General features: G+C 47.6%; 1 protein-coding gene across 2 annotated transcripts in view; it reads right to left on the bottom strand.

Annotated features, from left to right (window-relative positions):
- LOC149456200 (NXPE family member 1-like) overlaps positions 1–14,665 on the bottom strand; it is a 68,615-nt gene that overhangs the window by 50,845 nt on the left and 3,105 nt on the right. The gene's annotated exons all lie outside the window — the stretch shown is intronic.

Genomic DNA, 14,665 nt, shown 5'->3' with positions numbered 1-14,665 from the left:
TTCGCTGCGAATTTAACTTATAAAAGGGTGTTTCTAGGCTTCAGAGAGCCTTTATATTAGTGCAGAACACTGTACCTTTAATTTAAATGCCCTTGGAGTCTGCTGGGGAAGAGAAATAATACTGACAGTCAGTATGACATGCAGATGAGTGCCGTCGATCTTAGAATCACCGCACACTTCACTCATTTGGGCAGTCACGGGGCCAAAACCAGAGTGTGGAGCCACAGTGTGGCGATGGAGACAGCAACAATGGGAGGCCGTACAGGGACCCATGACACACTCTGGACCTGGCAGCAGCATGAGGAGGCGGTACAGGGGCCCATGACAGATTACGGGCCTGGCAGCAGCATGAGGAGTTGGTACGGGGGCCCATGGCAGATTACGGGCCTGGCAGCAGCAATGGGAGGCCGTACAGGGACCCATGACACACTCTGGACCTGGCAGCAGCATGAGGAGGCGGTACAGGGGCCCATGACAGATTACGGGCCTGGCAGCAGCATGAGGAGTCGGTACGGGGGCCCATGACACACTCTGGACCTGGCAGCAGCATGAGGAGGCGGTACAGGGGCGCATGACAGATTACGAGCCTGGCAGCAGCAACTTGGACAGGAGGACGTTCAGCTTCTGCACCGTCGGGTGCGTGCTCGCAAACTGTTGTCTCTTGGAAACGGATTCCAAGAAAGACTGCTGACGGAATCCGTGAAGAGGAGTAGCAGGAGAAGGAGCATCTGAACGAGCGGAATATGCCAACAAGCGACAACAGGGGCCCATGACAGATTACGGGCCTGGCAGCAGCAATGGGAGGCCCGTAATCTGCCAGCACCCTATGACAAAAAATGGAACACACCAGCAGTGTGTGAGGAGACCTGAAAGTGGCACATGGCAGAGTGTGGCGATGGAGACAGCAGCAATGGGAGGCCGTACAGGGACCCATGAGAGACTCTGCACCTGGCAGCAGCATGAGGAGGCGGTATAGGGGCCCATGGCAGATTAGGGGCCTGGCAGCAGCTATGGGAGGCCCGTAATCTGCCAGCACCCTATGACAAAAAATGTAACACACCAGCAGTGTGAGGAGACCTGAAAGTGGCACATGGCAGAGTGTGGCGATGGAGACAGCAGCAATGGGAGGCCGTACAGGAACCCATGAGAGACTCTGGACCTGGCAGCAGCATGAGGAGGCGGTATAGGGGCCCATGGCAGATTAGGGGCCTGGCAGCAGCTATGGGAGGCCCGTAATCTGCCAGCACCCTATGACAAAAAATGGAACACACCAGCAGTGTGAGGAGACCTGAAAGTGGCACATGTTTGGGGCATGATTCATGGCGGATTTGGTCAGTTGTGTCAGGAACTGGTGGTTTGAAATCCAGACTAATCCACGCCTGATTCATTTTCACAAACGTGAGTCTCTCCACACTTTGGGTGGACAGTCGTGTCCTCCGCGGAGTTACAATACCTCCTGCCGCACTAAACACGCGCTCCGATGCCACGCTACTGGCCGGGCATGACAGTCTTTCAAGGGCAAATTCAGCTAGTTGGGGCCAAAGGTCAAGTTTCGTTGCCCAGTAGTCAAGGGGATTGTCTACCTCGGTTGGCAGGGTGCTGTCCAAGTAGGCCCAAGCCTGTTGTTTGAGGTCCTGCTCCAGGTCCACCTGATGCTGCTGCTGCTGCTGCGGCTGGTTAGTAGTTTCCTCACTGCGCTGGTGAAGAAAGCTACTCATCATCGACTGCAGACTGAGGCAGCCGCTGCTGGTGGAGCTGCCACTGCTCCTACCACCCCACCCCTCCCCTGCTGCCATGGCAGCGGAACGCGAGCGCACAGGGCCCACAGTGTCTGAGGATGGACGTTGGCGCAGAAAGGCAGAGACCAACTGACTACATAGGTGGTTTTTATAGTACGTTATTTTGGCCTCCCTCTCAGCAGGTGTGAAAAAGGCCACCATCTTTGAACGGTAGCGAGGGTCCAACAAGGTGGACAGCCAAAAGTCATCCCTCTGTCTGATGGTTATTATTCGGCTGTCGCTACGCAAGCAACCGAGCATGCTATGGGCCATTTGTGCCAAGGAATGCGAGGGACTCCCTGCCTCCATCTCCACAGCATACTGCCACGGTGCGTCTGGGTCCTCTGTCTCCTCCTCCTCCTCCTCTACCAGATGCTCCTGCTCCTCCACTCCTGTCCACTGAGTGGAAAAACCACCCATTTCACTCAATAATTCCTGAGCACAAATGTCCTCCTCTACCTCCTCCTCTTCTTCCTGTCCTGCCCCCACAGGGGTCATGTGGCGTTGAGATCTGTGCGCCACGTCTACCGCACCCTGACCAGCCATTGTTAACAGCATTTGTTCCAGGACGTGCAACAGAGGAATGACGTCGTTCATCCCATAGTCCTGCCGACTCACGAATAGCGTGGCCTCCTCAAAGGGCCTGAGCAAGCGGCAGGTGTCACGCATGAGCTGCCAATGGCTGACATCGAAGTTACACAGGGGAGTACCTTTATCCGCTTGTAACATCAGGAAATCGGTGATGGCCTTTCGCTGTTCGTAAAGGCGGTCTAACATGTGTAGGGTTGAATTCCACCTTGTTGCAACGTCGCAGATCAGGCGATGCTGTGGAATTCCGTTCTGCCGCTGCAGCTCAAGGAGGGTGTGCTTTGCGGTGTAGGAATGGCTGAAATGCATGCAAAGTTTACGTGACATTTTAAGGATGTCTTGCAGTGGGATGGTGGATTTTAGGAACCGCTTGACAACCAGATTGAACACGTGAGCCATGCATGGCGCATGGCACAACCTTCCTTGACGCAGAGCAGACACCATGTTCTTTCCGTTGTCGGTCAACATGGTTCCGATTTTCAGTTTGCGCGGAGACAGCCATCTGTCGATTTCTCTGTTCATTACACTCAGAAGTTCCTCCCCTGTGTGACTACGTTCGCCAAGGCATACCAGGTGCAGCACAGCGTGACACCGTTGCGCCCTGCACATGTGATATGCCGGTCGGGTAATGGGACTTGGCACGGGGATGGCGGCTGAGGACACGGCGGAAGAAGAGGTGGTAGAGGCGGACATCTTTGCCGGACCAAGGACGTGCAAACGTGGAGGCAAAAGCGGCGTGACCTGTCCAAGTTGCTGGTGCGGCTGTGACGGCACCACGTTCACCCAGTGGGCCGTAAATGACATGTACTGTCCCTGACCGTAGTTACAGCTCCACACGTCGGCGCTGCCGTGCACTTTGGCAGAGACCGACATGCTCAAAGACTGGCCCACCATCTCTTCTACATGTGAATGCAGGGCTGGCACTGCCTTTTTGGCGAAGAAATGACAGCTTGGCACTCTCCACCGCGGCGCGGCACAAGCCATCATTTCTCGGAAAGGTGCTGAGTCCACCACTTGGAAAGGGAGGGACTGCAGCACCAGCAACTTGGACAGGAGGACGTTCAGCTTTTGCACTGTCGGGTGCGTGCTCGCAAACTGTTGTCTCTTGGAAACGGATTCCAAGAAAGACTGCTGACGGAATCCGTGAAGAGGAGTAGCAGGAGAAGGAGCATCAGAACGAGCGGAAGATGCCAACGAGCGACAACTCCCCTCAGCAGAGGTGTTGGAGCCTTGACTGGCTGATAGAGGGCGATTGACGTCGGGTGACGGAGCAAGTAACGGAGCGGGTGATGGAGCGGGGGCTGGGGCAGGCAGAACCGCCGTATCTTTATCACGGTTTTCCCAGGCCACCAAATGGCGACGCTGCATATGCTGACGCAACGCTGTAGTCCCAACATGGGCCCCCTGGCCACGCTTGACTTTCTGGCCACATAGTCGACATACGGCTACGTTTACTTCCTCGGGCGGCTTGACAAAAAATTGCCACACCGCCGAGTAGGAAACTTTGCCCCCGATACTCCTCACTGGCTGACTGCTGCTTCCTCCGTGCACACCGGCACCACTACTGGCCGTGGTGGTAGGCTGCAGTGGAGCTGGTGCTCTACTCCGTGGCCGTTTGCCTCCACTGACACTGCTGCGACCCTGCTGCCTCCTGGGCAACCCACCGACTGTTTTGCTCGCTGCCAAGCTGCCACCCTCTTCTCCTGATGATGCGGAAGCAATAGCCTGATGACGACGAGGCTGCCAAGTGCGATCAGCCTCATCATCATCAATTAGGGTCTCCTCCTCACTACTAGCCCCCTCGGCTGCGTGTGGGTCAGGAGACAGACCTGTCTCTAGACCGGCTACCGAGCCACTCTCCTCGCCACTACTTCTTCGCCTGGCTGCTGAAGAGGCGGATGTCTCCCCCCGTTCCTGACCGCCCTCTGTTAGCTCTTCCTCACTGTACAGTGGGGCTGAGCCCACAGCATACGATACTTCGCTTGGTGAGGGAACACCAAAGGACAGTGGGCTTGCTCCCGGGCCATGCCAACTAACGGTTGTGTCTGACGTACCCACCGACCGTTGGCTGTAGGTGTCAGAGGTGACCTGGGAAGAGGAAGACGACCGAGCCAACCAATTGATGACGGCAGGGTTGCCGGTGGAGACACGACCGCTGGATGACACCGGGAGCACTGGCCTCTGGCTGCGTCTAGTGCTGCCTCGACCCCTTCCTCTGCTGCCACGTCTGCTTGCTCCTAAAACATTGCCTCCTCTGCCACTCCTATGCATGTTGTCTGACATACTCTTTAATTAAACGATTCTGTGTCCCTGAGTAACAATTCTGTGTCTGTCCCTGAGTAACAATTCTGTGTCCCTGAGTAACAATTCTGTGTCCCTCAGTAACAATTCTGTGTCCCTCAGTAACAATTCTGTGTCCCTCAGTAAAAATTCTGTGTCCCTGAGTAACAATTCTGTGTCCCTCAGTAACAATTCTGTGTCCCTCAGTAACAATTCTGTGTCTGTCCCTGAGTAACAATTCTGTGTCTGTCGCTGAGTAACAATTCTGTGTCCCTCAGTAACAATTCTGTGTCCCTCAGTAACAATTCTGTGTTTGTCCCGGAGTAACAATTCTGTGTCTGTCCCTGAGTACCAATTCTGTGTCCCTCAGTAACAATTCTGTGTCCCTCAGTAACAATTCTGTGTCCCTGAGTAACAATTCTGTGTCCCTCAGTAACAATTCTGTGTCCCTCAGTAACAATTCTGTGTCTGTCCCTGAGTAACAATTCTGTGTCTGTCCCTGAGTAACAATTCTGTGTCTGTCGCTGAGTAACAATTCTGTGTCTCTGAGTAACAATTCTGTGTCCCTCAGTAACAATTCTGTGTCCCTCAGTAACAATTCTGTGTCTGTCCCTGAGTAACAATTCTGTGTCCCTCAGTAACAATTCTGTGTCCCTCAGTAACAATTCTGTGTCCCTCAGTAACAATTCTGTGTCCCTGAGTAACAATTCTGTGTCCCTCAGTAACAATTCTGTGTCCCTCAGTAACAATTCTGTGTCTGTCCCTGAGTAACAATTCTGTGTCTGTCCCTGAGTAACAATTCTGTGTCCCTAAGTAACGTTTCTGTGGCCCTAAGTAACGGTTCTGTGGCCCTCAGTAACAAATCTGTGTCCCTCAGTAACAATTCTGTGTCCCTCAGTAACAATTCTGTGTCTGTCCCTGAGTAACAATTCTGTGTCTGTCCCTGAGTAACAATTCTGTGTCTGTCCCTGAGTAACAATTCTGTGTCCCTCAGTAACAATTCTGTGTCTGTCCCTGAGTAACAATTCTGTGTCTGTCCCTGAGTAACAATTCTGTGTCTGTCCCTGAGTAACAATTCTGTGTCCCTCAGTAACAATTCTGTGTCTGTCCCTGAGTAACAATTCTGTGTCTGTCCCTGAGTAACAATTCTGTGTCCCTCAGTAACAATTCTGTGTCCCTCAGTAACAATTCTGTGTCCCTGAGTAACAATTCTGTGTCCCTCAGTAACAATTTTGTGTCCCTCAGTAACAATTCTGTGTCCCTCAGTAACAATTCTGTGTCTGTCCCTGAGTAACAATTCTGTGTCTGTCCCTGAGTAACAATTCTGTGTCTGTCGCTGAGTAACAATTCTGTGTCTCTGAGTAACAATTCTGTGTCCCTCAGTAACAATTCTGTGTCCCTCAGTAACAATTCTGTGTCTGTCCCTGAGTAACAATTCTGTGTCCCTCAGTAACAATTCTGTGTCCCTCAGTAACAATTCTGTGTCCCTGAGTAACAATTCTGTGTCCCTCAGTAACAATTCTGTGTCCCTCAGTAACAATTCTGTGTCTGTCCCTGAGTAACAATTCTGTGTCTGTCCCTGAGTAACAATTCTGTGTCCCTAAGTAACGTTTCTGTGGCCCTAAGTAACGGTTCTGTGGCCCTCAGTAACAAATCTGTGTCCCTCAGTAACAATTCTGTGTCCCTCAGTAACAATTCTGTGTCCCTCAGTAACAATTCTGTGTCTGTCCCTGAGTAACAATTCTGTGTCTGTCCCTGAGTAACAATTCTGTGTCTGTCCCTGAGTAACAATTCTGTGTCCCTCAGTAACAATTCTGTGTCTGTCCCTGAGTAACAATTCTGTGTCTGTCCCTGAGTAACAATTCTGTGTCTGTCCCTGAGTAACAATTCTGTGTCCCTCAGTAACAATTCTGTGTCTGTCCCTGAGTAACAATTCTGTGTCTGTCCCTGAGTAACAATTCTGTGTCCCACAGTAACAATTCTGTGTCCCTCAGTAACAATTCTGTGTCCCTCAGTAACAATTCTGTGTCCCTCAGTAACAATTCTGTGTCTGTCCCTGAGTAACAATTCTGTGTCTGTCGCTGAGTAACAATTCTGTGTCCCTCAGTAACAATTCTGTGTCCCTCAGTAACAATTCTGTGTCTATCCCTGAGTAACAATTCTGTGTCTGTCCCTGAGTAACAATTCTGTGTCCCTGAGTAACAATTCTGTGTCCCTCAGTAACAATTCTGTGTCTGTCCCTGAGTAACAATTCTGTGTCTGTCGCTGAGTAACAATTCTGTGTCCCTCAGTAACAATTCTGTGTCCCTCAGTAACAATTCTGTGTCTGTCCCTGAGTAACAATTCTGTGTCTGTCCCTGAGTAACAATTCTGTGTCCCTCAGTAACAATTCTATGTCCCTCAGTAACAATTCTGTGTCCCTGAGTAACAATTCTGTGTCTCTCAGTAACAATTCTGTGTCCCTGAGTAACAATTCTGTGTCTGTCCCTGAGTAACAATTCTGTGTCCCTAAGTAACGTTTCTGTGGCCCTAAGTAACGGTTCTGTGGCCCTCAGTAACAAATCTGTGTCCCTCAGTAACAATTCTGTGTCTGTCCCTAAGTAACAATTCTGTGGCACTAAGTAACATTTCTGTGGCCCTAAGTAAAGTTTCTGTGGCCCTAAGTAACGATTCTGTGGCCCTAAGTAACGTTTCTGTAGTCCTAAGTAACGTTTCTGTGGCCCTAAGTAACGTTTCTGTGGCCCTAAGTAACGGTTCTGTGTCCCTCAGTAACAATTCTGTATCCCTCAGTAACAATTCTGTGTCTGTCCCTGAGTAACAATTCTGTGTCCCTAAGTAACAATTCTGTGTCTGTCCCTGAGTAACAATTCTGTGTCCCTAAGTAACGTTTCTGTGGCCCTAAGTAACGGTTCTGTGGCCCTCAGTAACAAATCTGTGTCCCTCAGTAACAATTCTGTGTCTGTCCCTAAGTAACAATTCTGTGGCACTAAGTAACGTTTCTGTGGCCCTAAGTAAAGTTTCTGTGGCCCTAAGTAACAATTCTGTGGCCCTAAGTAACGTTTCTGTAGCCCTAAGTAACGTTTCTGTGGCCCTAAGTAACGTTTCTGTGGCCCTAAGTAACGGTTCTGTGTCCCTCAGTAACAATTCTGTATCCCTCAGTAACAATTCTGCGTCTGTCCCTGAGTAACAATTCTGTGTCCCTAAGTAACAATTCTGTGTCTGTCCCTGAGTAACAATTCTGTGTCCCTAAGTAACGTTTCTGTGGCCCTAAGTAACGATTCTGTGGCCCTAAGTAACGTTTCTGTGGCCCTAAGTAACGTTTCTGTGGCCCTAAGTAACAGTTCTGTGGCCCTCAGTAACAATTTTGTGTCCCTCAGTAACAATTCTGCGTCTGTCCCTGAGTAACAATTCTGTGTCCCTAAGCAACGTTTCTGTGGCCCTAAGTAACGGTTCTGTGGCCCTCAGTAACAAATCTGTGTCCCTCAGTAACAATTCTGTGTCTGTCCCTAAGTAACAATTCTGTGGCCCTAAGTAACGTTTCTGTGGCCCTAAGTAACGATTCTGTGGCCCTAAGTAACGATTCTGTGGCCCTAAGTAATGTTTCTGTAGCCCTAAGTAACGTTTCTGTGGCCCTAAGTAACGTTTCTGTGGCCCTAAGTAACGTTTCTGTGGCCCTAAGTAACAGTTCTGTGGCCCTCAGTAACAATTCTGTGTCCCTCAGTAACAATTCTGTGTCTGTCCCTGAGTAACAATTCTGTGTCCCTAAGTAACCTTTCTGTGGCCCTAAGTAACGGTTCTGTGGCCCTCAGTAACAAATCTGTGTCCCTCAGTAACAATTCTGTGTCTGTCCCTAAGTAACAATTCTGTGGCCCTAAGTAACGTTTCTGTGGCCCTAAGTAACGATTCTGTGGCCCTAAGTAACGATTCTGTGGCCCTAAGTAATGTTTCTGTAGCCCTAAGTAACGTTTCTGTGGCCCTAAGTAACGTTTCTGTGGCCCTAAGTAACAGTTCTGTGGCCCTCAGTAACAATTCTGTGTCCCTCAGTAACAATTCTGTGTCTGTCCCTGAGTAACAATTCTGTGTCCCTAAGTAACGTTTCTGTGGCCCTAAGTAACGGTTCTGTGGCCCTCAGTAACAATTCTGTGTCTGTCCCTAAGTAACAATTCTGTGGCCCTAAGTAACGTTTCTGTGGCCCTAAGTAACGTTTCTGTGGCCCTAAGTAACGATTCTGTGTCCCTCAGTAACAATTCTGTGTCTGTCCCTAAGTAACAATTCTGTGTCTGTCCCTGAGTAACAATTCTGTGTCCCTAAGTAACGTTTCTGTGGCCCTAAGTAACAGTTCTGTGGCCCTCAGTAACAATTCTGTGTCCCTCAGTAACAATTCTGTGTCTGTCCCTAAGTAACAATTCTGTGGCCCTAAGTAACGTTTCTGTGGCCCTAAGTAACAGTTCTGTGGCCCTCAGTAACAATTCTGTGTCCCTCAGTAACAATTCTGTGTCTGTCCCTAAGTAACAATTCTGTGGCCCTAAGTAACGTTTCTGTGGCCCTAAGTAACGATTCTGTGTCCCTCAGTAACAATTCTGTGTCTGTCCCTAAGTAACAATTCTGTGTCTGTCCCTGAGTAACAATTCTGTGTCCCTAAGTAACGTTTCTGTGGCCCTAAGTAACAGTTCTGTGGCCCTCAGTAACAATTCTGTGTCCCTCAGTAACAATTCTGTGTTTGTCCCTAAGTAACAATTCTGTGGCCTTAAGTAACGTTTCTGTGGCCCTAAGTAACAGTTCTGTGGCCCTCAGTAACAATTCTGTGTCCCTCAGTAACAATTCTGTGTCTGTCCCTAAGTAACAATTCTGTGGCCCTAAGTAACGTTTCTGTGGCCCTAAGTAACGTTTCTGTGGCCCTAAGTAACGATTCTGTGGCCCTAAGTAACGATTCTGTGGCCCTAAGTAACGTTTCTGTGGCCCTAAGTAATGTTTCTGTGGCCCTAAGTAACAATTCTGTGGCCCTAAGTAACGTTTCTGTGTCCCTAAGTAACGTTTCTGTGTCCCTAAGTAAAGTTTCTGTGGCCCTAAGTAACGTTTCTGTGTCCCTAAGTAACGTTTCTGTGTCCCTAACTAACGTTTCTATGTCCCTAAGTAACGTTTCTGTGTCCCTAACTCTCTCCCTGAATACAGCCAGGTCTGCCTCTGTTGAATGACTGGAGGCAAATGGAGAATTCTAAAATGGCCGCCATTTATAGCTCGACCATTACACAGTGCTGGCTGGCTGGCTGCTGATTGGCTAATGCGATCACATGTCATGAATGAATGCATTATGGGTCAGCGCGCCTTGTCTGCGCGCCTTCCCAGACATCCCCGCTCCGTCGCCGCACATGTCGCCGCCATTTTAGGAAAAATTTCGATTCGCGCATCCGAAGTCTGCTTATTTTCGGATTCGGCCCTAAGTAACGTTTCTGTGGCCCTAAGTAACGATTCTGTGTCCCTCAGTAACAATTCTGTGTCTGTCCCTAAGTAACAATTCTGTGTCTGTCCCTGAGTAACAATTCTGTGTCCCTAAGTAACGTTTCTGTGGCCCTAAGTAACAGTTCTGTGGCCCTCAGTAACAATTCTGTGTCCCTCAGTAACAATTCTGTGTTTGTCCCTAAGTAACAATTCTGTGGCCTTAAGTAACATTTCTGTGGCCCTAAGTAACAGTTCTGTGGCCCTCAGTAACAATTCTGTGTCCCTCAGTAACAATTCTGTGTCTGTCCCTAAGTAACAATTCTGTGGCCCTAAGTAACGTTTCTGTGGCCCTAAGTAACGTTTCTGTGGCCCTAAGTAACGATTCTGTGGCCCTAAGTAACGATTCTGTGGCCCTAAGTAACGTTTCTGTGGCCCTAAGTAACGTTTCTGTGGCCCTAAGTAACAATTCTGTGGCCCTAAGTAACGTTTCTGTGTCCCTAAGTAACGTTTCTGTGTCCCTAAGTAAAGTTTCTGTGGCCCTAAGTAACGTTTCTGTGTCCCTAAGTAACGTTTCTGTGTCCCTAACTAACGTTTCTATGTCCCTAAGTAACGTTTCTGTGTCCCTAACTCTCTCCCTGAATACAGCCAGGTCTGCCTCTGTTGAATGACTGGAGGCAAATGGAGAATTCTAAAATGGCCGCCATTTATAGCTCGACCATTACACAGTGCTGGCTGGCTGGCTGCTGATTGGCTAATGCGATCACATGTCATGAATGAATGCATTATGGGTCAGCGCGCCTTGTCTGCGCGCCTTCCCAGACATCCCCGCTCCGTCGCCGCACATGTCACCGCCATTTTAGGAAAAATTTCGATTCGCGCATCCGAAGTCTGCTTATTTTCGGATTCGGCCCTAAGTAACGTTTCTGTGGCCCTAAGTAACGATTCTGTGTCCCTCAGTAACAATTCTGTGTCTGTCCCTAAGTAACAATTCTGTGTCTGTCCCTGAGTAACAATTCTGTGTCCCTAAGTAACGTTTCTGTGGCCCTAAGTAACAGTTCTGTGGCCCTCAGTAACAATTCTGTGTCCCTCAGTAACAATTCTGTGTTTGTCCCTAAGTAACAATTCTGTGGCCTTAAGTAACGTTTCTGTGGCCCTAAGTAACAGTTCTGTGGCCCTCAGTAACAATTCTGTGTCCCTCAGTAACAATTCTGTGTCTGTCCCTAAGTAACAATTCTGTGGCCCTAAGTAACGTTTCTGTGGCCCTAAGTAACGTTTCTGTGGCCCTAAGTAACAATTCTGTGGCCCTAAGTAACGATTCTGTGGCCCTAAGTAACGTTTCTGTGGCCCTAAGTAACATTTCTGTGGCCCTAAGTAACAATTCTGTGGCCCTAAGTAACGTTTCTGTGTCCCTAAGTAACGTTTCTGTGTCCCTAAGTAAAGTTTCTGTGGCCCTAAGTAACGTTTCTGTGTCCCTAAGTAACGTTTCTGTGTCCCTAACTAACGTTTCTATGTCCCTAAGTAACGTTTCTGTGTCCCTAACTCTCTCCCTGAATACAGCCAGGTCTGCCTCTGTTGAATGACTGGAGGCAAATGGAGAATTCTAAAATGGCCGCCATTTATAGCTCGACCATTACACAGTGCTGGCTGGCTGGCTGCTGATTGGCTAATGCGATCACATGTCATGAATGAATGCATTATGGGTCAGCGCGCCTTGTCTGCGCGCCTTCCCAGACATCCCCGCTCCGTCGCCGCACATGTCGCCGCCATTTTAGGAAAAATTTCGATTCGCGCATCCGAAGTCTGCTTATTTTCGGATTCGGCGCGAATCGAAATTTTTCTAATATTCGAAACGAATTCCACTTCGCCTACTTCGATTCGCTCATCTCTAGTACTAATGATCAGATTATCATAGGATTGCTTCGAAAGTGGTATTTTCCACACATATTTCTGAATGTGTGTACTAAGCTGAAAACTACATGTGCTGCTGAATATGTGGCATACAGAACAAAGTGGAAAATTAATTGTACAGTACTGGCTGCACAGTTATGGATAGTGTCTATGTGTCACTTAGTTTTCTCACCTAATCATGATGAGGGCTTTGTGATTTGTATCCATTATAAAGAAGACAAATGTTTTGTTTTCTCATACCTTAAACATTTGTATAGCAGCCGATAATACTTCATTACCAGGCCATTTTTAGTTTTCAGAGCTGTAACAGTTTGACCCTCAATTACTCGCTCATGCCACACTGTACCTAAAATATTTTTATATTATTTTTTGAGTCAGATTGAGCTTTCTTTTGTTGGTATTTAATAACTACTGGGTGTGTTTTATTTTTTATAAAAAGGAAAAAACAAAACATTTTGAAAAATAAACTGTTTTCCTGTGCTTTATATTAAAATAAAAATGCCAGGACAGGAGGAAAACACTTAAAATTACCTCTTTTTTAGCAATTGGACACCCCACAGTAATCTAATTTTTTGCCACAATTTTCTGGAAATGGAAAACAATTATGGTATTGAGAGGGGGTTAAAAACAGAGCTTGGAAAGGGTGCACTAGATATAGTAACCTCCCTAGCGGTCTGATTATGTCAGTATTGCTGTGCTCAAAGCGGTACATTTTTTTGCATGGAAATATGTAGTTTTTTATTGTAGGCCTGTAATTTTTAGGAATAACTCATTGAAATCTGTCCAAACAAGAGTCTAGTAAACATTCCGGGTATGTTAAAATTTGAAACACGAAATCATAAATTATAATTTAATAAAAAAAATCATAAAAAATAATAATAAATTTAATTCAATAATATAATCAAACCAAAAACACTTAAATTTGAAATAGAGCGCCAAGTTCGTACATCATTGAGCTTAGTCACAAAATTGTTTTCAGTGTCTGATGAGGAATTTCCCCACGAATCATTATCACTCAATTCTGCAAGTGGTTCTAATTTACTATTGCTGTTCTCTAGCTGGTCTAAAACCGATTTTAACCTAAAGGGACGCTTTTTGGACACCATGGACATTTTTCAGTTTCAAGGCAGAAAGAACATTCAAAATGCAGGCAGGGCACAGGACAAAGCACTAGAGACAAAATGTATGTCAAATGCTTTGATACAGTAATGTTTTACTGTGTGATTTTAGTGTAGTTAGTGAATGTCACTTTTTTACATTTTTAAATTTCCCGCCAGTTCCCTTCCCCGTACGTCCTGACGTCGCAGGGAACGGAATCTGGAAGACAGATGCCTGCATCGGACGGAGGACATTGCCGGGGATGCTGCAGGGGGACATCACGGGAGCGCAGAACAAGGTAAGTGAAGAAGAGATCCCGGAGCAACGCTGCAAGGTATTCCCGAGTGTAGCTCGGGGTTACCGCTTGTGGTGCTGAAACTTTACCCCGAGTTACACTCAGGAATACCTCCAGGGAGGTTAAAGGATACGTTAACCTTTACAAAGCAAATAATAAATGCATACATTTTTGCAGGTAGAGAAAGTGTGCATTTATTATTTTTTTACATAGGAGCCTGCAAAGTATTGCACATGCGATCAGTGGAGTGCAATGCCAGGCTCCTACACACTTTCCTTCCAGGTTTCTGCCTGTACCTCTGTACAGGTTTTCAGTCTGAAAGCTGGAGGGGCTGTGAATGGGTTATGAGCATAGTGATTAGAGTTTCAATGCACTGCAAGTGTGCTAATCTGCCACCACCACAAACGGGACTTGTAGTTTATTCATTCACCGATCACTGTGAATGAATGACGCAAGCGTGCAGGCAGATTTTAAATGTGACAGCGACTGTGGGGTCCAGAGTCCAGACCTTATAAAGCTTGTCTGAGATTTCAGAAAATGGGGCAGGGAGTTGAAGCTATACTCTGCAGAGCTCAGTGAGGAGAGCTCTGAGAGCTGATTGAAGGGAAGGGACACATCCCCGTTCACACAACACACAGGAACAAAGCTGAGGGTGTCAACTACAAGCTGTGTGCTGGACAGCCCTCCCCTGTCATCTGTTTTCTCTTGGTGTCAGGAAAACGTGTCAGAAGTGACTCATGAAGATAGCAGAGAAACAAAGCACAAGGCAAAAATGACACTTAGTGCTGGTAATTGAGACAAGTACACATTATAGAGGGATATGCTTTGTTCACAATTCATGCCTTAGGTTTACAACCACTGTAATGTTGATGTGTAGTATAAGGAAGGTGAGGGGTTAATACTCAGGTCACTTGACATAGCATGCAGATAATATGAGCAGGCCAGAAGAGGACATGTAAGGGTTAAAAAACCCTTTCCCTGGGCCAGTGAAACAAATTGAAAGGGGAAAAGGGGGGATGCCGGTTTCAAGATCCCCTCTCCCCCATGGGACTGTGTAAGCAGCAGGAATTCCCAGGCTCTCAACACATGCACCTGTAAGGGAAGACATGTGAGGAAAAGGTCAAGTGACCTTACTATAGTTGGAAAATGGTCAGGTGTCCTCTTAGAATGTTCTAGAGGTATATGTGACAAAATGGGGAACAGATCTAGCCAAGACACTGGATAAGGCAGCTTGGAACTTTATCTGGCTGACCTCCTCAAAGTGTTCTAAAAATATCCT

The sequence above is a fragment of the Staurois parvus genome, unplaced genomic scaffold, assembly GCF_062004578.1.
Source record: "Staurois parvus isolate SC_StPar_1 unplaced genomic scaffold, SC_StPar_1.0 ptg000371l, whole genome shotgun sequence".
NCBI classification, from domain to species: domain Eukaryota; kingdom Metazoa; phylum Chordata; class Amphibia; order Anura; family Ranidae; genus Staurois; species Staurois parvus.
The sequence above is the reverse complement of the archived record's forward strand: the minus strand, read 5'-3'. Positions and strand labels throughout refer to the sequence as shown.